This window comes from Equus caballus, chromosome 23 (genome assembly GCF_041296265.1).
Source record: "Equus caballus isolate H_3958 breed thoroughbred chromosome 23, TB-T2T, whole genome shotgun sequence".
In the NCBI taxonomy this organism is placed as follows: domain Eukaryota; kingdom Metazoa; phylum Chordata; class Mammalia; order Perissodactyla; family Equidae; genus Equus; species Equus caballus.
The window spans coordinates 52,284,105-52,310,523 of NC_091706.1; positions in this window are offsets into that span (position 1 = coordinate 52,284,105).

Below are 26,419 nucleotides of genomic sequence, written 5' to 3' on the forward strand. Positions count from 1 at the left end.
GAATGCCTACAAATGATGAAAATACAAGACACGATAGGAGAATGGAGAAGCAATTCAAAAACAGAAAACTTAAATGATTATATGAAGAGATGGTCCAGCCCGCTAGTGATCTTAGGAATGCATTCTCCTCATCAGTTTGAAAAAAATTAGAGAACTGCATAATGCCATGTGTCCGTGGGAATGCAGGGGAAGGAATCCTCAGGCACGGCTGACAGGAGGGTGAATATTTTGGTTCTGCACCCAATCCTGATTGGGAGGGGTGTTCCCCACACCTCCAACAAGCAGTGCTATGACACCAGTTGGGTGTCCTACAATTTAACTCAATTCTACCCTGAGATAGTGTCAGATCCCTCAAATTAAGGGGTCAGTTGTACAAGATCCCCCCACCCTCATCCCTCACCCCACTTCAGATACCAATCGCAAGCCCAGGTTATGGCCTGTGCTTCTGACCAGCTGGCAGTAAATCAGAGGTTCCCATGACGCCCTCCCCGAGTTCACATAATTTGCTAGAGTGGCTCACAGAACTCAGAGAAACATTTACTTACTAGATCACTAGTTTATTATAAAAGGATATAACTCAGGATCAGCCAGATGGAAGAGATGCATAGGGCAAGGCATGGGGAAAGAGGCTGGAGCCTCCACGCCCTCTCCAGGTGCACCACTTTCCCAGCACCTCCACGTGTTCACCAACCCAGAAGCTCTCCAAAGCCAGTCCTTTTGGGGTTTTATGGAAGCTTCTTTATATAGACATGGTTGATTAAATCATTGGCCATTAGTGATAGATTCAACCTCCAGCCCCTCTCCCTTCCCCTAAAAGTTATAATCCTCTAACCATGTGCTTGGTTCTCCTGGCAACCAGCCCCCATCCTTAGGTGAGTTACAAAAATCATCTTATTAACATAACAAAGGACACCTTTATTGCTCTCATCACTTAGAAAATTCCAAGGGTTTTCAGAGCTATGTGCCAGGAAAAATGGAAGAAGGCTAAATATATATTTTTTATTATAAGTCACAATATCACAGTGAACTAGCATAGCCATTTAGGAAAGTAGTTCTCGATGGAATTAGTATACATGTACTTTATACTCAGCAATCTTGCTCTTGCGTATAAATCTCAACCAGAAGTCCTCAACTGGATCCATAAAGGAAAAGGTACAGGAATAATATCTGCAGCATGTTATTATTGGGAGTTGGAGGAAACCCCAACGTTAGTGAGTCCTCCACTAAAGGATTAGATGAGTAAAATGTGGGAATATTGATTTGATAGTATATTATGATCTTGCTAAAAGCAATAAATATATGTAAATACAGTAATAAGAAGACATCTTAGTGTTGAATAAAAAAAGGAAGATTTCGACTTTAAATCCTTTTATGTAAATTACAAACATTCACGAGTGGCATTAAAAAATCATCAATAGACTCTGAATTCAATAGATGAAAGTGGGATAAGGAAGAGGTTATTTACAAAATCCAAAATATTCTCCCATAAATTACTTATTAGTTACAAAGTGGAGCAACCTGATATGCACCACCTTAACCAAATGATGAGAGTTACTATCACCAATATTGGGACCAACTCATATTATGTGCTTCCCTATATTATGCACTAAGAAAGACACTATTAACTCAATGCTATTCTTGTCCAAAATGTATAACCTGAATTAATCCCTGAGGAAACATCAGACACACTCAAACTGAGGGACATTCTACAAAATAATTGGCCTATATTCTTCAGAAATTTCAATGTCATGAAGGAAAAAGGAAACTAAGAAACTGTTCCAGGCTAAAGGAGTCTAAAGAAAAATGCAAAATAAGTGTAAAGAGTGATGCTGGGTTAGATCCTAGACCAGAAAAAAGTTGCCATAAAGGGAAATATTGGAAAACTGAATGAAATTAGAATATGGACCGTGATTAGATAACAGTATTATACCAATGTTAAATTCCTAATCTTGATAACAGTACTGTGGTTATGTAAGAAAATGTCCTTGTTCTTGGGAAATAAGTGCTGAAGTACTTAGGGGTAAATCTCCAATCTATATTCAAATATGTCGGGACAAATTATATATTTTTTCTGTGTCTGTGTGTGAGAGAGTGAATGATAAAGTAAATGAGGCAAGATGTAAATCGTTGGTGAATCTGGATAAAGGGTATAGGTCAGCTCCTGGAATTATCCTTACAATTTTTTTGTACGTTTGAAATTGTATCAAAATAAAAAGTGTTTTAAGAATTCACATAAATTTCAACAAAGTACACACAACTAAAGGCATACTTAAATATGTTTGTTGGGTGCCCTGGAGGAGGAGGGGAATGTGTGTTGAGATAGGGATAAAGGAGAAAAATAAATAAAACTGAAATGACACTGTGCTTTAACTGATGATGATCATGGACCGTGAACCAAAAAGAATAATGAGATGACAGAGAGATAGGTGCGAGCTCCTCATATAGAGAGCAGTCTGGACACTATTGTAAGATACTAATTTGGACTTGGTTTACTAAATCTTTCCCTTTCCCCTGAGTTTCGGGCAAGTAGCTGGCCCCCTGACATTTCCTTGCTTTGGGGATTTTTGCAGGGCAAGAAACAGCAGCTGTTTAAAGACGATTGTACCTTCTGTCTTTCGTAAAAGCCTAGACCCAATGAGGAAATTTAGCCGAGGAAGGTATTTGAGGTATTTAGAATGAAGAGGGAGAGGCTTCACCTAGAATAAGAAAAAGCTGGAGGTCAGAGAAGGAAGAGACAATCTAGGGCAGATGACTCTGGGCACAGCACTCCCAACCCCACCAAATAGTCCTGCGTCCTAACTGGACCAGAACAGACCATGCGCCTGGGATAATGGGTATCTCAAAGATAGCCAGAGTGGACAGATAAGCAATGGCCAGGGGGATCTTCATGAAGACGAGTTGCTCTGTGAGACCCCAAGGTCTCTGTATTACCCTTGGGAGAAGTATTAATAACTTAAATTTCCTTCCAGGATACATAGATGGGTGCTTAGATGTAGATTTAATCTAACTGCAGAGAATAAGAGAATGGACATTTCTGCATTCTTGGATTTGCCAAATAAAACTTCAAGTTGCACCAAACGCAAGCTTCTATTTATAAAGTAGCCATTTACTAAGCTGGTTTTCCCATTTTATAACTGTATGTAATACCCTGTATAATATTATGTCACCACCTGCATCACATGAGCATTCGATGTCCTCTTTAGCAAAAAGATACAGCAGCCACTTTTATCAGTTCCTTAAGAAGAGAGCTTTAGAGAGAAATGATAAGCTTCAGTGCACTGTTGTTCAGAAATCACCCCTAGTGGTTATCTTTAGCTTGCTCCAAATGCCAATTTTTTTAAGTTGAAGAATGTGTCATTCCAGTAGAGAGAGAGAATGTGACCCTAGTGTAACTTCTACAGTCTTAACAGGCTCAGGGTAGGGGACAGGTGAGTGGCAACAGATGAAGAAAGGGGAAAGTGGCAGCACAACCAACCAATGCTGTGATTCCCAAGACAAATTCAAGGAAAAGAAAGAGTATATTTTCTCTTCAAAATATTTAACAATTTTAGAAATATCAATTGTTCCTCCACTCCCTCTAAACAAAACAAAACAAGCTCCACCTCTAAGTCTTAAGGGCGGGGCAGTGGAGAAAATGAATAATCTATGAATTGCCAGAACTGAGGTGAGGGAAGAGAAAAGTTATCTTCCTGCTGAATGCGTGGCTGGGGAGGGAGGGGTTGAGAAGTAGAAGGGAAGTAGAGGGGGTAGAGATGGGTAGAGAGAAGACAAAAGGGGCACGTGAGTAGCTCTATTGAGAGGCAGAGGCCAGTTTCTCTGTATGTCGAGGAAAGATGACTACATCCTGACAGAGGAAGAGTTGAAGGCTAATTTGGATCACAAAGTATCAACAAAGGTTCAAATACGCTCTGCATACTTGTGGTGACACGTGTGTGCTCTCTTTTTTAAGTGCTAAATTAGATCTTTGTCTACAGGCGTGTGAAGAGCAGAGGCATGAGATAATGATCCCAGTGTACTGCAAGTAACTGAAACAGCTCTTTCTGGCAGCTTTTCAGCATCCTGAGCTTAGACCTGACATGGCAGCCTGTCCTGGTGTACCTGGGATGATTCAGAATAGTGCTTCTCAAATCTTCACGTGCATATGAATCACCTGGGGACCTGAATAAAATGCAGATTCCAGGGCTGACCCAGTAGCATAGTGGTTAAGTCCCTGCGCTCCGCCTCAGCAGCCCGGGGTTGGCAGGTTTGGATCCCCAGAGGGGATCTACATACCACTCGACAAGCCACGCTGTGGCAGCGTCCCACGTATAAAATGGAGGAAGATTGGCACAGGTGTTAACTCAGCGACAATCTTTTTCAGCAAAAAGAGGAAGACTGGCAACAGTTGTTAGCTCAGGGCCAATCCTCCTCACATACATACACACACATGCAGATTCTGGTTCACTATGTCTGAGGTGGTGCCTGAGTTTCTGTATTTCCACCAGTTGATGCCAACACTGCTGATCCTTAGACCACACTTTGAGGAGCAAGGGCCTGGAATGCACAGTCGCAAATACACATAGATATTCAAAGATGTGCAATATGCATGTACATATAAAACTTGGACACACATACAGGTGCAAGGAAAGACATAAAAAGTGTAGGCACTGTACGCATATAGACATACACATGGAGAACACGTTTGAGGACTGATATTTGCAAGTGGACCTTAAAAATCACACAATATTCCTGTGCTCTCCCAAGGTATGCCATCATTCTCCAGCACCAATCTCTTTGAATGGCCTTGTTTTCCTTACTCTTAGTTACTAGTTGACTTTAGAATGGGCAGCTGCATACGTGCAGAAGATGATCCCAGTGTCCTAGGGTATTTCTCTTCACTGTCCGAAATTCTTAAAATGGCTGTATGGCACAGAGGTGAGAACATGGGTATTGAAATGAGGAGGCCTGGGCTCAACTCTCTCAGTTACAACACAACTTTAGCTTCCTTGAGCTCAGGTTTCTGCATTTGCAATATGATGACAATAAGGTCTTCCTCACGCAGATGGGTGTTCACCTAATTCAACAAGTAGGTCAATTGCCTGCAGGGGACTTAGAAATGAAGTTGATTCAATTTCTTGACTCAAGAAACTCATAGTCTTGTACAGAAAAAAAGACAAAGAAGTATGTAAAGGAAATAGCACAGGGAGGAAGTGATTAACTTTATGGTGGTGGCTAAAATTACCGATAATGTACAAGAATCTCTAACTTCCTAACTTCCTATTCCTATGACACAAGATCCGTTCAGTAGATTCAGTTTTACCATTTTAATTGAATAGTGAGGACTATATAAAATTGTCTTTATCCAGGGTCACATAGCAAACCCATCCCAGGGCCAGAATTTGTCCAACCCTCAAGCTCTTACCACTCTTACTTAAATACCACACTCACCAGGAGCCATTTCACCGCTGACAGCAGCACTGGCTTAATCCCAGATTCCAGGACCAAGAATTGCATCACTTCCAGGCTGGTTGGCTTCCTGGGGAAATGTATCTATTTTGCTAAAAGTCTTTCCAGTTCCAGAAAATTAGTTGGAGTAGGTTTTATTGATATCTTAAAGCTAGAGCAAGGTCATTGTTCCAAGCAGACTCAGTTTTAGCCTGAGAATCCTTCTGCTTTACACATCTGTATTCTCAGCTTCTTCCGGCCACTTTTGCTGCTCTGTCTTCACCCGAGTTATCACTCTCCCCACCAAAAAAGTGAAGCCGTGAATCCCCAAGTAGAGGCAACAGCTTCTTTGCTGTAGGGGCACTGAAACAGCAATGCCATCTCTGTAAAATCTTACCACCCCCTACCCTGTGTTCATGCCCATAAGCTTCAAGTTTGGAATCCATTGGAAATGCCAATTTCATTGAAAACAAAAGCACTTTGTAAAATTATGCTAAAGAGGCATTCAAGGATCGAGGAAGAAATTGTGAGCGCTGTCGAAATAGTTCTTTATTCCCATCTGGAAAACATTTGGTAGGGGCACAAGGAGGGGCAGATGAACAGCAGGTATGTAATACAGGAATTTAAGTTTTTTCCTCCTTTTCTTGAACCTCTTCTCTCTACAACCTCCTTGGCTCTTCCTGAGTCTTCCTAGACAAGCTACATTGGAAACTTGCCCTTGCAAAGGTCTGCCTGTCCCAATTTAATTCTCTTTCCCTTCTTTATAGCTGATTTTGAGCCACACAGCCCCAGATGGTCAGTCTGGGAACAGACACAGCTTTTTCAAAGAGACAATATTGATTCCCTCTAGACCCACAATGACCTCTTTCTTCTACCTCTTCTTACTCCAGTTCACAAGCCTTTTAATCCCCGCTGAACACAGCACTTCAATATGGGTCAGAGAATGGGCTACAACTCAAAATCAACTGTTCCCATCCAGGAAGCTTCGACTGGCACCAGCAGCGTTCCATTAAGCAGAATCTGGTGCCATTGTTTTTCACAAGGCTCTCACCAGCTGGCCTTGCTATGCTTGGCTAAGAATTAGACAAGGGAGGGAGGATCTGGCTTGAATAGGAAGGGAGACAAGAGCTGGCTTTAAAAGGTGACACCCTAAGGACAAGCTTGAAGGGACAGGGAATAGGCGATGTCGCCCACAGGGGTGGTTCTGCTTTTGCAGAAGAACCAAGAAGGCAGGAGAAAAACAAGTTTACACATGCTTATCTGGCTCTGAAACAAAACCAAGATGAGAAGAACACTGAATCCATTCACTGCAATTCACACATGCCCCTTTGACCCCAGATCTAAGGAAAACCTCCTATGAGGAAATAAAACAAAATTTTGGCTAATACTTTAATTTTCACAATAGACACGTACAGCACAAAGATGCTCAGAGCCATTAGATTTTCTCTGGGGAAGCTAACTTTCTTAGTCATCTTTTCAAAGCAACATTTTTGAAGTCATTTATGCAGCAGTAGCAAAGTGTGAGATGTCCTACTTAGGAATTCTGCAGCTAGATAACACACCAGCATTTAAAAATGTAAACAGTGCTAGATAAAATTTTAATAAAATACACTTTAATCATATGTATTAATCATAATAAATATTATGTATTGACATTATTCCATGCCTGTTTAAGCAGAATTTGCCAAACATAATAACCTTATAAAGAGACGACATTCTAAATGGTTGAGATCACTAGCTCTAGAGTCAATAGAACTCTGCTGCTCACCAACCAAGCACCTAGAAAGAGTCTCTTGCTGTCTCTAAGCCTCTTTTTTTATTTGTGAAATGAAAGGTGATAACCAAAACCTCTCAACATAAAAAGCACTTAGCACGATCGTGGCACGTCATAAGCACTTAATCAAAGATAAGAATTATTATTATTGTTATTACTAATTTTTGATGACTTGGGAGTCATCATAAAGAATGTCAACTATTGGTGCTAGCCCAGTTGTACATGTTTGTTAAAGCGATGTTAACGCTGTGAGGTCCTTACAGGCTACGCTTTATGTGAAGTGATCTGTCATTGTTCTGATCCTTCTGGTTTCTTAGCTTTTGCATCTTAGCATGTCATGTTTTAAGAGTCCTTCTGTTTGTTGCTTTTAATCTGATCTCCCTGTAAACTAAGAAGAACTCTCCCTCTCCCTCTAAGGAAGGTAGATAATCTTGTGTGTGAAATCAGTAGGTTTAAATTTTTGCCCAGTTCTAAAGAAGCAGACCCAGGCTCTAAGACTTCCCTGTAGAAAGAAGTACGGGGGCTTTATGGCAGTTCTTTCTTTCCAGCTGCAGAGAGGTCTTTTCAAGTGAGGATGTTTCCAGTGAAGGAAGGTAGAAGAGTACGGTGCAGACAGGGAACAGACAGTGCAAAATCATGGAGCTAGGCAAGGGCGTGTTGGAGAAGGGTTAGACGTTTGCTGTGACTGAAGCAGAGGTGACTGTGAGGAAAGGCTGGCGGGCCAGGGCTCCGCTCTTCAGAGTACTGTCTAATGTTGATAAAAATTGCTCAAATTGTAAGCATTTTCAGTATTTTAGGTGCTATGTGAAGCACTGTACAGCTATTGTCTCATTTAATCTTTACCACAATCATGTTGAATCTGTAGTATAATTATACTCATTCTATACATAACAAAACTGAGACCTGGGAGGACTAAATAAATTGCCCAAGGTCTATCTAGGACTATTTGACTTCAAGTTCTGTGCTTATAACTACCGTGCTGTACTCTACCCTAGAATTAGCGTCTATGATAATGATTTTGGCTTCTTTGTGTGGGAAGCCAGCGGAGGTTTTAAGTGGAAAAGTGGTATGATGAGATTTATTTTTAGGAAAATAACTGAACGATGGATTATAGAGGAGAGAGGGTAAAGGCAGGGAGAAGAGTCTGGATGTTCAAAATAGAGCTGAGCAAGACTTAAGCTAAGGCTTTGGCAGCAAGGAAGAAGAGGCGAGGCGGGACTCTAGAAACATCCCCAAGGTGAAGCAATAGGACTTGGGGACTGGCTGGATGAGGGGTAAAGCAAGTCTGACGGTGGTCCCATAAGATTAGTACCATACAGCCTAGGTGTGTAGTAGGCTATACCGTCTAGGTGTGTGTAAATACACTCTGTGATGTTTGCACAAGGATGAAATCGTCTAACGATGCATTTCTCGGACTGTATCCCCATCATTAAGCAACACATGACAGTATTTTAAAAATTCTAAAACCAGTGGCTATACATCATGAGTTAATGCAATGTAGGTGAATTCTAAAATATATCCACCTCTGGGTGGAACCAAATAGCTTTATGTACGAATTGTGTACCATCCAATTCAAATTGGCAAGCTTTTGGAATTGTCGGAATAAAATGTTTATCAACTGAATAAAAAACCAGAGACGAGATTTGGTTAATTGTTTCATATGCCTCTTGAAGAATCAGGGGAGCCCAGCGCTTCGCTGGAGTAGGCTCTGGGCTTCAGACTAAATTCAACTCAGTTAACCGGGGACTGACTTACCCCACAGGAAAAACCACCCATGCCGTTGTTTGCAGGATCACATCAGCTCTTCCTACATTGGCAGAAATAAGCTCCCAGCTGCCCAAGTCTGTGGTTTCTCTGGTCATACAGTAAAAGGACTTGTGACCTTAAATAACCCACAAAGGTTGGAGCGACCAAGCTGGGAAATCCTTCCTGGCAGCCACAGTGCAATCTGTTGACCTATCATTTTGCCTCAGTGTAGGGCAGGTTAACTCTTGCTACCAAAGACCTACTTGAACATCTAGCATCACCAAGGTTCACTAAGTCAATGACAGCCCCCAGCCAATATGACCTTTATGCTTTTTCTGTTATTTTCTTATTCTAATTGAACTCTTAACATGTGCCCTGCAGCGTTATAAGTGCTTATAGATATTAACCTACAACCCCCGAAGGTAGCATCATAATTACCCCTTTTTAATAAATGAAGAAAATGACGTACAGAAAGGTGAAAGCAGTTGCCCAAGATCACACAGCAGAGAGGCGAAGATTCTGGTTCATATCTTTTTATCCACAGGGTATCCAGAGACGATTCATATTACGTCCAGCAGAGTTTCCGAAACTTCAGTCTTTCATATACCACACACCACTGGTTGTTGACATATCCACATACTACCTTTAATGTGGTTATTTAATGTATTTAAAAAATCAAAACTTTTAAAACTTTAGCTTTCCCCCAAGATATGGGGTATATAAACTCACACAATTCGTGTGTTAACTTTTTTTCCAATGCACATGAAAATAAATTCATAACTCTCTTAAAATTTTGTCCTTGTTCTTTCTAAAATTGGTTCTCTAACCATCCATGGGCATTCACTTTTCCTCTGAATGGCTTACATTGTAAACTAGCAAGCCATTCATCCCAAATATTAAATGTGCACAATCATTCAACACAGTTAACAGTTATAGAGGGCCTGCTACTGCATGGCCACTTCAAGGCAGGGTGCCATGTTAATGCCTCATTCCATCTTGCCGCCTCCATGAAGCCGAGCCTGATAACCAGGGCCCACAGATTTTTTTCCCACCCTGGGCCAAGAGTGTGCACTAGGTAACTGAGCCTTTTACGGCAGATTGTCTTACTCTCTAATTATGTCTTCTCTCCCCAACAAGATGTTAAACCTCTCCAGAAGATTATTGTTCTATCTCCCCATAACCACTAATCAAAGAACCTTGAATGTTGTGCTTAGTGCTAGATAAAGTACAATCGTTAATGCTCTTGGTGAAAGTGATCAGATCTAAACACTGGAAGAAAAGAAGAAAGACACAGTAATTGAGACCCTTCCATATGCCAGGCACCCTTCCGTCATTAGCTTGTTCACTCGTAATTAATCTCCACAGCAGCTCTGCGTGGTAGGAAATTGAGGTGCAGAGAGGCCAAGTAGATTGCTGAAGTTCACACAGCTGGCAGGGGGCAGAGCTGGGAGCAAAACCGAGATCTGGCTGATTCCAAGCCCTCTGCACTCTGCCTCTAGTGGAAAAAGACACCTCAGGAGGAGTGAAGACAACCTTCTCCATTGGAGAAAGACACTGCAATTTCTCATTATCTCAAAACATGAGTCCTCTGCTGCCAAGTGCTATATTAATAAGCAATCCCAAACTGTGACCATTGGCAAAAGACTATGGAAAGAAAGCCTTAGCGTGGATGACCAGGGTAATTAACCATCAACACAATAAATTCTGTGGGCAAGAGTCTTGACCAGGCTCTCATTCTCCACTCTGAGTCATACAAATTCCTGGCTAGAGCATAGCCAATTGGTTTTTGTTTGAATGAGTTGGGCACCTGTGGGTCCAGCAGCTGCATGGGTTTTTCATCTTGGCTCATTCACAGTGGATTAACGAGTCATGCCTGGGAGGAAGAGATGACCAGGCCCCTGACTCTGCTCAAAGCCTCACTTAACACTCTGGGATTGAAAGCCAGGCAGGAGTTGGCAAGCTGGAAGGGAATACCCAAGGAGGGAGCAGAGTAGCTTCTCAGGGGCCTCTGAGGACCTCAGCATGTGTCAGGACAGGGCCCTGGCTACCATCTGCTGACCTCCAGACAGTGTGGCTCCCTGCACTGAGGTTCAACAGCTTTCCCCAGCACCCCGAACCTCTTCCCGTAGACTGCCCTGCAGCCAGCCTATGCTGGTTCACTCCGCAGACAGAGACGTGCTTACTATAGAGGTTTCTTCAAACATGCAGAAAGAAGGGCGGGACTTGAGGCGTTTGTTTCCCAGAGAATGCAGATTTCATCAATTAAAAATAACTGAAATAACACCCTTTGCCTTAAAAGGTCAATGAGATTGAATTTCAGAAGGAGGAAATGCCATTAGTTTTAAACTTGGGGGATGGTGAGGAGATTGAACCCCTGTGTGAGCTAACGTCTCAGGGCTTTGGGATTTTTTTTTCTCCATATAAGGATAACGTACTCCCTTCACGCAGTATTATGGGAGCGAAGATTGGAGACTGACACGTGAACTGGGAACAAATATCCGCTCCCTTCTTTTTCTTTCTTCTTCCATGAATCTCTTTTAGACTTAAAAATAATCATCTTGGTACGTGAACTGTATCTCAATTAAAAAATTATAATCCTAATCAATTCAACATTAAACTTTTCCTTCATGACCTCTACCTTAGAAAGAGGTTCCTCCTTCAGTCTCTTTTTTTAACACGCATACCCCAGAGGGAAAGGGAGGGTGGAGGTTGTGTGTGGGTGCGTCAAAATGCCCTGATCCTCCGGAAGGAAGAAACATAAAAAGAGCTGAATTTATCCCCCAGAATACTCTTGTCCTATGAACCACAGGATACAGGCTGTGAGGAGGCCATGTGATAATGCCTGGGGACCAGGATCTTTTCCATCAGGACACTAGGTACTCTGAGTACCCTCTCTCCCAGAAGAAGGAGTGCTTAGTGATGATAATAGCTTATGTTTGGTCAGGTGCCGGACAGTCTTTGAAGCATTTAACATGTTTGAACTCTTTGCTTTTCTTTATCAAATTATTGTCCTGATATAATCTCCATTTCAGAGATGAAGAATTTGAAGCACAGCATTTCATTAACTAGTCCAAGACCATCCAGTTGATAAGTGGGGGTGCCTCTATGCAAACCTAGGCAGAGTGGCCACAGCGTCCAGCCCTCACTCACTCACTGTTGCCTAATGTTCAAGAGATGGGGTACACATGCTTACTCAAGGCAGCCTGGCCTCTGCCTCTCCCCACTTTAGAGAGGAACAGGTACATGCTCACTACCGAACTCACCTCTCTGAGTCCCCTGTCAAGAGGCAGTTTGACTGGGTTCTTTGGGTGAGAGAAAGGGAAGCTTGGAAGAGAACATCACCCTCCAGCTTTTTAAGAAGATGAGTGCCTGAAGACAGGTATTTCAGAGACACGGAGCTAAAGGGGTGGGATTAGCAAAGACGTTTGTAACTGATGTTGGGCTCAAACTGCAGAAGCGTGGAGTGTTGGAAAGAGTGGGAATGGGGAATAAATTTGAGGCTGGGAAGAAAAAGCAAGCTCCAGATCTCAGAGGGCTTTGTTTGCACCAAGGAGTTTGATTTCATCCTTTAGATCAGTGCTTCACCAATTTTTCTACTTTAAAGTTTTAGGAGAGTGATTGCATATCTCTGTAAGTCCTGCGTTGGAAGCCAGCAACTCCAAGTGTGAAATTCCTCTGGAATCCTATGTTTCATCTTGAACAGCCAGGCAAATTATGTGTTCTGCCCCGTGATATAGTCAAGTTTGTTAATATAAAAATAGCATTTTACATATATCACCAATGACGTTGCAGAAGAACCGTCATGTTGATCCTATGCCCTCACATACTCCATGATGCTCCTTACCTCAAGGAGTATTCCTTCCCTGGTTTGAGAGTCACAGGTCCAGACAGGAGGAGCCATTGAAAGGTATTAAACTAGGCAGTGAAGTCATTGGAGTTGAATTTTAGAAGGTACTCTGTAGTAACAGCATGGGGAGCGGAGCAGAGAGAAACAAGGACAGGGAGAGGGAGACCACAGATTCAGAAACTATGCCAATATTAGGCAAAGGGTGGCATAAAAAGCCAGAGAGAAAACGGTATCCCGAGCCCTTTAGCTGGGTGTGTTTCTTGAGAATAAGAACCAAAAAGAAATATTTTCCTCAAGACTGGAAGAAATGTCTAGAATTTAGTGTAGAAGAGGATCTTTACTACTTCTTCTTAATAATTTTTATAATCTAATCTTGGTGTTGGAGTCTCAACGGTCAGACTAGGCATGAGTTTAGGGCACCAGCAAAGCGAGGGCCCAGAGAGAAGGAAAGAGAGAAATTAGAAAGAAGACCCTCCAATGCCATCATTCATTTAAGCTTTATTTTATTAACTCATTATTAACTCATTTTGAAAGATGAGTTTATTTAACAGTTTGATATTGTTTTCATTTTTATTTTGATATGGGGGTGGGGGTACTAGTGTACCTTTTAGGGCGTTATGGCCCTTAAGCTCTTAATCTCATCCTTAGAGGGAGGAAGCTGGCTTCCCCAATTTGGGAGCCTGAGCAGACCAGGGGAGGGCGTCTGAGTCATTGTGCTCACTCACTCCAAGGCTAGGACCCACCCAAAGACAGAAGGGTTTCCCCAGTCACCGATGCACTATTGCTGATGGGGAAATGCACAGAGAGAGAATTTACTCAGCGGCCAGAAATGGTTCCATTGCTGAAAACCCTGGCATACAACAGCAGCTGGGAGCCTGGCAGACGAAGTTCCAGACTTCACAATTTCACACAGGTTCAGCTCTGTTCAGATCCCACATGATGACATGGTTGGATTCAAGCAACACATTTTATCTGCCAATGGAAACACTATTTAAATAAACAGTCAATTTGCCACTGTCCCTCACTGCAAGGGTGACACTCTTATTTTCCTTTCCAACTTAAGCCAGATTTGGATGCTAATTTTATCAAAGAAGATGCATGTTTAATTTTCTCTGACTCTTCCCAACAGCCCTTCCTAGTTTGTATGTGACATCTTCATTTCTTGCACAAAAAAGCCAATAACATTGGGGATAAGCCATAACAATATTAAAAACTATAATAATAACAATGTATCTCCCATCTATTTAGCACTTACTCTGTTCTGTGCTAGAGTCTGTGCTAAATGTTTACATTCATTGTCTCAATTGATCTCCACAGCAAATCAGCAAGAGCTGCAATCATCATTATCTCCATCTTATAGATGAGGAGGCTGGGGCTTAGAGATGGCAGAGCTGGGAGGCAAGAATTCTGAGTCTGTCCGTCTTCACCTGTGAGCTATATTGACTGCTCTTCTGCCAAAAAGCTTGGGTCTTCCATTCAGGGGGTAACTGAGCCAGAATTGGTCCACATATACCCCTTTTTGAGCTCAATTCCTTCCTGTTGGTAGTACTTACTGAAGCCTTTCAGTGATTCACTTCCGGGTCACCTCTACCCTCTGAGAGCCTTGAGAGACATTTAAAAGCCAAGGCCACATTTGTTCTTTCTAGCTACAGCACTTCTTTTCCTGAGGACATGCTATTTTCCTTAGGATTAAAATGGCCCTCAGCAATAAATATTAAAAACCTGCCTAGTGAAAAGAGCAGCTTCCTCAGAAGCTTATGAGGATTAGAATTTTTAAGCAGGTCCCGCTACATATGACCACCCCTCTTCTTCGCCATCCCTTTGTGCGCTCCCACATGGGTGTGCTTTCAGCATCAATCAGATTTGGTGTTTTGCTCAAATCCGTTCATACTAATTGTCTGCCCATATTGCTGCGCGCTCCGGATAGAATGGTCTGGGGAAATAGAACCTCACGCCTTCTCCCACCCCTGGGGGAATTCAGATTTCGTGTGCTTGATCTTTGTTGGTGGCAAGATGAAAATGCTTGCTATACATAGCAGCTTTCCTCCTTGATGTTCAACGGCAGCCCTGCTGATGGGGAACCTCAGCCATCCTATTTGTTACAGAGCCACCCACGAAAGCCTCAGACTGGCAGAAGCCAGGAATCAGCTAGTTGGGGCTGGGAGTCGCTCTGTGTGTGGTGATCCAGCAGAGAGATTTGGGGAAGTTAATTATTTTGGGTATGGGTTGTGGTTCCACTGCTTCGTGGCATAAGATGGTGATCCCCAGTTTATTCGTCTATGAAATGAAGATGCTAATACTTACCCATTCGGGCTGCTGGGAGAATTAAAGGAGCTACAGAAAGAGTTTAGCACAAGGCTTGGAGCAGGGAGATGCTCTCTGAATGTTAGTGTCTGCCCCTCCCCTCTCTGGCTGCAAGCCTGAATAGTAGGTGAGGTATTTATTATTCCTGTTCCTAAACATCCCTGAAGTCTTGTGGTTCCTACATTAAAAACCACATTGAACTGTTCCCAGCTAATTGGGTGTCCTTGGGCCTGAGTTTCTCCATATGAATATATGAACTTGGGATTTTTAAAAAGTGCACCTAAGTGTATTCTTGGATAAATAGTACATTTTCTAGAAAGGCACAGAGAATTCTTTCAGCACCCGGAGCTGAGTAGGAATTGCTTGATATATGGGTAGCAACTCACAGTAACTAATGATTTACAATAAATACTTCAGCAAAGAAAAGTCTGGGTAAACTCTATATTTCATCTTTCTGGCAATGAGCTACAAAAGGTTTGCATCTTAAATCAACTGGTGGTTGTGCACCAGAAGGATGTGGTCTAAATAGATTTGTATGACGGGGCAATTACTCATCACAGAAAGGATCCCAGCTGTCATTGTGGCTTCTCCCTAAGCAGTCAGTGAGCGAGCAGTTATGGGATTACAGACCGACCTCCTGTCCCCTGCCCCAAAGTTTCCCAAGCCAGAGTCGCAGAGGATGTTCATCAGTGTGACCCAGGAGGCACAAAGTGCAGTCAGCACCCACAGCTGGGAATATGACATCTAAAAGGGGCCCATTTTCACCCGCGTTATTCTGATCCCTGGTGGCGATTTCGGCCAGTGGCGGAAGAGCTAGATCCGGCATCCCCCAGGTCAGGATCCTCATGGCCTGAAAGCTAGGGACAGTGTGGAAAGATGCAGAGACTGTAGTCTTTGCGGCTGGAATCCCAGCTTTGCTAATCACTGACTGTGCGACCTGGGACATGAAAACCACATTTCTCTGCTTTGCTGTTTCTAGCTACAAAATGGGGATGGTAATTCCTACTTAAAAAGATTTTTGTAAGCTAGTGTGCATGAAAGTGGCTGGCACTCAGTGACTGTCATTATTCCGCCTTATATTAATGATAGCTGATGTTTACGAAGTGAGGCTATATGTGACAAGCTGTGCTAAGCACATTACATGGACTTTGCTCACAATGACTCCCCGTTCTATTGATACAGGAACTGAGAAACAGAGGGCTTAACTGACTTGCCCACATACAGTTAAGATGGGGCTAGTAAGTAGCAGAGACAGACTTTGACCCAGGCAGGCTGGAATTAGACTGCCCTATGGTTGTCATCAAGAGGGGACCCATCCTCGACTGGAGCGTAGAGAGCACTTTCCGTGCTAGGTCTCAATATTTAACAAGCAGGATCTGCATCCTTAAAGACCATATCCAGTCTCATTGGAGAGCAAGATAGAGCTATCAGAAGTCAAACAGCATGCGTATAGAACCCACAACACCTGCCACAAGAGCTCAGAGGAAGACCATGAACTGGCTTCAGGAGACACAGACCCCTTCTCCTGTGGCTTCCACCTCTGCCAACTTTTTGCATTTCAGTTTCTTCAATGTCAGTGTTTTACAGTTCTAAGACTCTGATTTTGAACTAAAGAATGAAGCCTGGTTTTGGTTTAACCAAAAGAAAGGAAGTATATGGGGCCAGCCCAGTGGTGCAGTGGTGAAGTGCACACGTTCTGCTCTTGGTGGCCTGGGGTTCGCCGGTTCAGATCCCGGGTGTGGACGTGGCACCACTTGGCAAAGCCATGCTGTGGTAGGCGTCCCGCATATAAAGTAGAGGAAGATGGGCACGGATGTTAGCTCAGGGCCAGTCTTCCTCAGCAAAAAGAGGAGGATTGGCAGTAGTTAGCTCAGGGCTAATCTTCCTCAAAAAAGAGAAAGGAAATAGACATGCCAGAGAGAGATAATTAGTAGTAAAATGTGAGACTCTTTTCTCCTCCATACACAGAGAAATGTTTCATGGGAAAAATAGAACCACTGTTGACAGGCAAGTTCTGTGTACGAGAATGCAGGGGAGGGATGTGGAGAGCATAAGTTGGAATTATTGTTTTTAAGTTCTGAAGGATCACCTGACCCCCAAGATAGTAAGATCTGTATTATCTTGGTATCCAAGAGCACGGATGACCATCCATTGCCCTAATGGCCCCAGCCTCACTTTTAAAATAAATAACCAAATGGGAGGGTGGTAGACATATCCCATAGGTCACGAAGGAACAAGCCGAAGACCAGGGTACCAGCTCCTTGTTTCCAATGGTGGAGTCCCCCTTGTCCCTGGTAAACATGACGTCCTGTCTCTTAGATCCCTACAATGAATTGGGGTGAAGGTGGGCAGGGGGTGTGTACCCACCTTCCTGAGAAGCTGCATATTCATATGGGGAGAGCAGCCATTGACTCGCCCCAAATCATGTTCCCCTCTGCTAGCTGTGCTTGGTGGCCCCATGTCAGGCCTCAGCCACACAGGAGCTGCCGCCTGAGCTGAGTCCTGCACAGGGAGAGGAACGAACCCTTGATGGGGGTTAGGCAGGAAGGAGAGGGAGCGAATGCAGCCCATCAATTTTGTTGTATTGCTTAAATCCTTCTCCCCTAACCTGCTCTGCTGAGAATAAGCGTAACTGTCCCCAGGACATCAAGGCCCTGCCTTCTTCTCAGTGAACCACACAGAAATCAGAAATAGACCCGCTGTATAACTCTGAATAAAAGGCACCTCAATCCCCCCGCAGATGGGAATGGCTGGGTTTGGTGGATAGTCACCTCCCCTCCAGATCACCTGCCAAGTTTGAGACCTGCTTGCCTCATCATGAAAGGGATTGCTGAGTATTTTCCCACTGAGTCTTGAAGACTATTGTTTCACGGATTTGGGCTTTATATAGTGATGTGTCCTGTTCATGAGGTCTCTGGCTGAGAGTCACCTGTCCAAAGAAATGAGGTTTCTCAAAGCAACACCTACTTTGATCCAGCACCAAGATATTTAGTAGAGCAGTATCTCCCAAAGGGTGTTTCTTGGAACATTTGTTCCATGATATGTTCCCAGAAAAATGTACCTCATGGAAACTATATGACACAGCCTATTTACACAGTAGCATATTAAAGGTTGAAATAGTGTTTATATGAGTTTAACTCAGCATTTCCAAAATCTATTTGTTCATTGAATTCTTGTGCTTTTGAGCATCTAGAGGCAGCCCTCAGGCCTGGTTCAGCAGAACACACTTGGGTAAATGCTGACACAACCCAGAATGACTGCTTCTGTACCATGCTCTCTAGGGCAGAGACAGGCATTCTGCTTTCCACTGCAAGACATCAACACCAGAGGAGTAACAGTAACACCAATAACACCACCATCCTATGCCTCACCCCAACGCTATGTCTACATGGGCTGACAAGCCAGCACGGCCTCACCAGCGGTTAGAAGGGGTCTGCGCAACACACAGTGCTCCCACGTTAGACAAACAATGAGCATTTTCTTCAACAAAAAGGCCTACTGCAACCTACCAACCCTTTTTTTTTTTTTCAGTAAAAATGATCAGTTTGATATCTCCTTGAAAAGATCATAGTATAACACAAGGAAAACCCGTAAGTGATCCCAGGGCATGGTCAGGCATGAAAACAGAAGGATCTTTAGTGCGTAAAGCCTGCAAGGCAGGTACTCTTATCAAACTCATTTTGCAGATGAAGAAACTGACGGTGACTTCTCCAGGGTCTCATGGGAAGTCACAGTTAGGACTTGAAATCAGGCAGGCAGACTCGAGAGCCCATGCTCTTCACCACAGAAGGGGCAGGTAGATGCTGGGGACTCCAGGTTGGTGCACTCAGGGTGACTGCCACCAAGGAGGCCAAAGAAGTGACTGGCTCTTCCTATTCCAGATGCAAAGTGGCCAAGTACTTCCAGATTTTCCCACCATCTCTGCCCACAGCTCATGTCTGATGGTTCCAAGAGGACTTGATCCCAGGGGCTGCCAACTTCTATCAAGCAGGGTCCTTATTAGCTGTGGCCTCCACACATACCCCTACCGACTTATAGGCTGGCTTCATGGGTGTGCATTCACACAGGGCCCACATGTGGAAGGGCACAGTGCTTGGTTCCATGCTCTGCTGTCGCCATCTTGAAATTCTTGCTAACTTTTGAAGAAGGGGCCTGTCATGTTCCTTTTGCCCTAGGCCCCATAAATTATGGAATGGGTCCTTGCTTGCCTCTTTGGTGTTCATTTTATGTTTTTTGAAGTGGATATTGTGGCAAGAGGATTTTATGTGGCAAATCTATATAAGAGAAGACTCCCCAAAATGTATGGAGAATGGTCCCTGCAGATGATATATGGCAACCAGCTGAACAATTGAACACGTAACACACACTCACATTAGAAAACTATGCCTGTGACAGCAGGCAGAATCTTGCTTCTAAGATGCTGCTCCAGTAATTAGCCATGTATCCACAGGTCAGCCAAAATCCATGCCTATTCTCTCTGTCCATATGGTGAGCACCCTATTGTCAGAGAAAAGCACTGTTATATGACAAACTGCTTTGTTTCATGAGGCTCTATCTAAAAATTACGAGCTATCAAAATATTCATACTGTTTGATATGGTAATCCTACTTTAGGGAGTTTAGGCTAAAGAAATCCTTTTTTGAAAAAGAAAAAAAATGTATGAACGCTGATATTTAGTGAAGTGGTAGCGAGAAGAAGCAAAGAGAAGCAACCTAAATATCCAGAAACAGGGAGATGGTTAAAGAAATTATGGAGCTCAACTTGATGGAAAGTGTGCCAGGGGTTGGTAAATTTTTTATGTAAGGGCCAGGACATAAATATTTTCGGATTTGTAGGCCATAGGGTTTCTGTCACAGCTACTCAATGCTGCCATTGTTGTAGCCACAGGCAATACAAAATGAAGAGAGGTCACTATGTTCCAACAAAACTTTATTTGCAAAAACGAGCAATGGCAGATTTGGCTAGTGGGAAGTAGTCTGCCAACTTATGGCGCCATCAATTAAATGATGACTATGAAGACTGGATTAACATGGGGTAGTTAATGAAAAAGAGCAAGATAAAAAACTGTATGTCCTCAATGATTACAGCTGTGTATATGTCTATGTCTATGTATATTTAAAAATCTGGAAAGAAAACATACATATATCCAAGCAGTAGTTGGACTGCAGAGTTCAGATTATGGGGTGATTTTCTTTTCTTTGCTCTGAGAGAAATTTTCTCAGCCTTGATATTCTTTCATATATCTCATGCTGAATATATGTAAAATAGATAGACACGGGTTCCTTATAACCAGGTCTCTCTACCAAGCAGCTGAAGGATGGTGAGAAAGCATGGACTGGGCTCCTGCAAGCTTCATTTGTATAATAGCCTTTGCTCCTCAAATCCTTAGTCCTCTACCTTTGGAGGTTTCCCTCCAATTAACCTAAAATCAGAAAGGAGTGGCCTGTGGCCACTGGTTTGGTTGGCCTTCTCCAGGAAAGCTGAGCACACCACTGCACACCTGAGAACCTGTGGTGGGGAGAGGGAGGAAAGAGAAATGCCATTCTTTAAGAAGGAAAAAGCACAGCGCTAATTCTATCTTACCATGAATCCTTCCAGTTAATAACCGAACATAAGCTATCATGAATTTGCGTTATGAGACCACCTGCCTACAAGACTCTCATGTTTGTTTTGTTTTATTGAACTATGGGGTGGTCTCCATTATTGGATTTCACCGTATACAGACTTAGTCAAAGCTATTATTATATTTAAATTTGTTGAGCTGGAGTTTTATAAGGGATTTATCCCCAAAGGAAGTCGACTTGGCTTTGTATATGTGTTCATTTCAAAATACAGTATCTTGTCTCATTAAATCCAAAAGAATGAGGGATTAGAACATAACAAAGCAGGCACTGCTTTTATTAAGCAGGCCCAACAATGTGCCGCGAAGACCATGAGTTTTCTTTTCTTCCTTTGGGATTACATAATTGAAACTGAGTTGGTGTAAAGAGTAGATTTCTGAATGAGGTGAACTTGAAAACAATGTCATTTTTTAAAAAAAAAAAAAAACAAAACACATTTTTTCTCTTTCCTTGAAGATCTGATATTAAATAGGAGATCTTCTTTCTGGTGTGCCAGTCTGTCAGTTATGAAATAATTTCCCAAACTACACCTCTTGTTACTGGTTGTCATGGAAATAGTTGTGCTATATCCAAAGCTGAGAAATGAAACATCCCAATAAAATTCATAGAAGTGTGCCTGGAGAAGTCTCTTTAATTTTAATCTGCGTGCATCTCATGATCACCTCGAAGATGAATGGTACCTTTCCTCTTATCCACAGATGATCACAAAGTCCGGCAGATTGGAAGGCCTTTTTCTCTTTTGTACAAATTGTTGGGCCCAGGAAATTATCCTATGGCAAGAACTGGGACAAAGACAATCAATTATCTGGCAAGCCTAAAAGCAGAAGGGCTTAGGAAATAATGATAATAATTAAAGACACATGCTTTAATAGTGTGTTAAGGGTTTTACCTATGTTAGCTCATTCAATCTTCACAGTGGCCCAGTGAGTAGACGCTGATGTTGTACCCATTTTACAGATGAGGAAATAAACAATAAGGTCAAGCATCTTGCTTAAGTTCACAAAGTTACTAAGTTGTCAAGCAAAGACTTGCACTCAGGTCTCTGAGATTCTAAAACCTCTTTTATTAGCTGGTATGTTGCCCAGCCAAAGGGAAAGGACCCACAGGGTTGGGAAGGGCAGCATTTGTTTAGTGTATCAAAGATGGATTCTCCCAGAAAAAAGCTCTCTTGGATGGGAGTGGAGGAAGGTAATTTTTTTTTCTTAAAGATTGGCACCTGAGCTAACAACTGTTGCCAATCTTCTTTTTCTTTTCTGCTTTTTCTCCCCAAATCCCCCACTACACAGTGTTATATTCTAGTTGTGGGTCCTTCTAGTTGTGGCATGTGGGACGCTGCCTCAATGTGGCCTGGTGAGTTGTGCCATGTCAGCCTCCAGGATCCGAACCAGCGAAAGAAACCCTGGGCCGCTGAAGCAGAGCGCGCGAACTTAACCACTCGGCCACAGGGCCGCCCTGGAGGAAGATAATTTTACGTTGTTTGCCGAATGTGAAATCATCCTATGAAACCAAAGACCAATGATTTAACCAGATGCTAAAGATGGAGTAGAGATGGGAAAAACATGAACAGTCAAAAATAATCAGAAACTCCAGGATCTCATTCTCTGCTTCCAAAAAAAAAAAAAAAAATCTGAAGGTTATGTATCATAGGAAAATGACCTGAAAGTTGGGGATGGGAGGCATAGGGTCAGCTGGTAACTAGCATTTCAGCAGCTTCTCTTAGGAAATTTGTACATATACTCTGTCATATCACATACACGCACTTATAGATCCATAAACATAATCACCCAACTTATCTGGCTTAATAATGGACTACGTTATACACAATATACAGTGTCATACAATTTATACACATAATAGACCCTTGTCTTCAACATTTTAAAGCATTTTAATTAAAAAATTAAAAATATATTCTACATTTACCTACTTTCCTTATTTACAGAGCATGTTAATTTAAAATTTTCTTAATGACTCAGGTAATCATCAGAAGCATTACATATTATTCTATTCTAAAATTCATGCCTTTAGGTCTCATTGAGGTCTCAGGGACTCGCTGCTTCTCCATTACATGACACCAGCCTACCACGCTGTTGGAAATCTTAAGCCTGCAATTTTGTAGGGGGAGGGGGCGGCCTCTGCGGTGTCAAGAATACAGTATGTGCTTTGGCAATTTAAAGACCTGGGACTGACACCCAACTGTGTATTCTTGTGTTAGTCACTTGAGTTCTGTGAGCCTAAGGTTTTCTCATCTATAAGATGGGAATAAATTATAATACTTTCCTTAGAGCATTATTGTGAGGATCAAAGAGAACATATATATAAAGGGCCTGAAACAAAGTTAAAAATGCTTAGCAAATGGAAATTATTTTTGTGATGTCACCTTCTTCTTTGTCAGTATCCTGGCTTCCTGCTGTTAGTGCTGTTTACTCCAGTAAAATCCCAACTCTTAATTAGCTTACTCTTTCATGCTGTGGGCTGATAAATCAGATGACAGCTGATAAAGCTTACTAGCATTAAGCTCACAGTAAGAATAAATAGGCTTTGAGTAAATAAAAGGCGTAGTTTTCATGACTGCTTAAAATCAGACTCCCTGCTCCTGATCTCTGTTCTAGAATCTTCAACAGGGATGATAAACAGATTTCATCTTCTATGTCAACTCTGATCTCTTTGAAATGGCTGCCTGGAATGTTGGGTTGAAAAGAATTCTGTGCCTGAGTGCTGGTTCAGTGTGAAAGAGGGCAGTGATCAATTAGCGATGTCTGCCTTGGGCAAGGGATAGGGGTGGGCTGAGGTGGGTGGAACATGTGCCATATATTTGCTAAGCCTAATCTGGGTTCTCAAGCTGTCCAATTCAGTTATCTTCATATAAAGGAAGGGTATATACATGTGTAAATATATGTGTATGTAAATCCATTTGTGTGTCTATAAAGTATCCACTTTATTGAAAAGTCTGAATGTGATGGGGATTCTAACATGAAATGGTTTGACTACTCACTGTTCTCAACTAGTAATTTCAGAGGTTCCTTTGGGCATATTCCATTACTTTTTGTTAAAACTTAGTTATTTAAAAAAGAATTAGTTCAGCCCAGTTTGAAAGTCTAATCCACAAACTATTACAAATCCTTATCCTTTTCTCTGCAGCCCGGGCTTGGTCTATATTTCAAGAGACTTGCAGCAGTGAGGGCAAGTGGGCTTTTCCTTTAATTCTTTTTCCTCCTCCTTCTCCTAGGTCAGACTCTGGGATACCTTCTCTCCGCTGGCTCCGTCCACTTCTGGGTCTCAGGATCATCTGGGAAGACACCAGGGGAGAGGGCAGTGGTCCCTGGCTGCCTGTCTATAGTTGGAGGCATCGTTGGTGTCTCTGGCTGGGCCTGGTTCTGCCTGCCACTGGTGGCCTATGCACATGGATAATTTCCACATGGTTTTAGGAGGTGATGGTCACCTTCACTCCACCCTTCCATTGCTGAAAGGTAGCTGTGTCTACCTTTGTAGATGCAGTTCCACACCTCCAACCCCCTCTCCATATGGGGCAACTTTTACTTGGTAGCCTCCTGGGTAGCCCCATGACTTCTGCCTTCTATGCTGGAGCCCTTTGATACATCCTCAAAGGTAAGGTGGGTGGGAGTTTGCTCCCATCTTCTTCTCAAGCACACTAAACTGTTGTGGGCCAGCCTGCTATCATCAGAGACCTCTAGGAAAGAGGAAGATTCCAGATTCCACATTCATCCGCGCCCCAAACTCTAGGGAATGCATGGAGTTCTCCCACTTACTCCCTCTCCACCCTCTGCTCCACCCCACTGGCAGGACCAAGGAGGGTCTTCAGGTTCCCAGCTCAAAAGAACATGCAGTTGTGGTGGGGAGATGCTGATCTTTTCTTCACCTGGAATCCTCAATCTCCGAGTCGTTCTCTTGAGAGCCCCTTCTTTATGTTTATACGGTTTATAAACCGCTGTACTTTCTGCATCTGATGCTGGGTACATCAGCAGTTGAGGCAGTCAGAAAGGAAAGATGGATATAAAGCAGGGGAGAACAAAGGTGAGCTGCCAGCCATTGATAAACTGGAACGTGTGTTAGTCTCTCACTGCCTCCAAGTCTCCACCTTCAAAGATAGGGAGACCTGTGGAAGCCGGTGACCCTTGTCATGGAGCTAAACACACATCTGAACCAGGAGTTGAGCTGAAGGAGGAAATCTGATGAGAATTAGAAGAGCTGTGGGCTGGGCTGCTGCCTTAAGCCTATAAAATCAGCTAGCAGGTTCCCAACAATAATATGCTTGAGCTGCAACAGGATTTGACCTTCTGAGAGTAAAGACAGCTGCTGCTTCACTCCTGCCTTCAAGTTCTCATGAGAGTTTCTCTTGTGTCCAACCCTAGCCCAGACTACCGAGAAGGCAGTTCTAGGAAATGTAGTTTCAGTTTAGCAGGGTTGACACAGTACAGAGTACCCCAAAGCCTGAGAACTAACGCCAGTGATTCTTTCACCCCCCAACCACTTCCAGTCTTCTCACATGGACTCAGATGGGCATCAAAACTAGGTGGATAGTGACAGCAGTGCTAATCTCTTAGGAGTCCTCAGTGGGAACCTAGCCTCAGTTATTTGCATGTGGGGTCGCTGATTCCTCCTGTCCTCAGCTTTGGGCGCTAGTCACTGTTTCCAAGGCATGTAAGGAAAAGTCCCACCACATAAGCTTGTATTCACATAAGATGGTATTTTATTACATTACGTAAGAATCTATTTTACAATCCCATTACATCAGATTATATTTTAAATGAATCTTCTAAGAGGAAAGGGATCTCTGGACCATGCTAGTGGCGCTTTAGCTCTTTAGATATTTCTTTCTGTTGTCACCTGAAAATGTTCACAAGTCTAACAAGCAAATTTTAAAGTGTACATCACAATTTTACCAATTTAGATCTGTACCACAGACTGGAAATTCTAAGCCAGTGCTGCTTAAACTGTGAGAGAAGTGTACAAAATTATATCAAGTAGATCCTTGTTTATCTTAACTATATAATCCATCTTTTTTCTTAGAAATATCATATTTCTATGGGACCAAATGTTATCCTTAGCTTGATTCTATTGTCTTATTACAAATTTCAGAATCCTTTCACTAGGACGTTGTAAGTAGAAAAACATGAACATGTAATAGATACTTTATTGATTGATACATACAATATCTAATTCTAGGGCTTGGATTAGAAAAACGCCTACTCAGGATGTAAACGTAGATGCATAACAGAGAAACTTATGAAATAGTTCATGAGGTTAAATGAACTGTATTCTACATTGATTCCTAAGTGATTTCCTGAATATGTTTGGCTTATTACTTATGCTACATTCACCCATATCCGTCCACTACCAAAAGGGATATGAGGTGACTGATTTTCTAGATTTAACCCAATCCTATGCATAATTCAAGATAAATAAACCATGAACTATGTATGATTTATTTTACTTTTCAACTAAAGCTGTATAAATATTTTCTGTAAGTACTAAATGTTTCCAAATCATAGAGGATATATTTACATTCAGCGACTGATTTGTTGAAAGCAAATGTAATAAAAATCTCCACCTATACAGGCACGCACGCGCACACACGTAAATGTTTGGAAAAAGGTATGAGAGGATCCACTCCCAACTGTGAGCTGCATTCTCTCTGAGGAGGAGAGTGAGACTGCAGAGGGAGGAAGAAGGGGAAGAATTTGG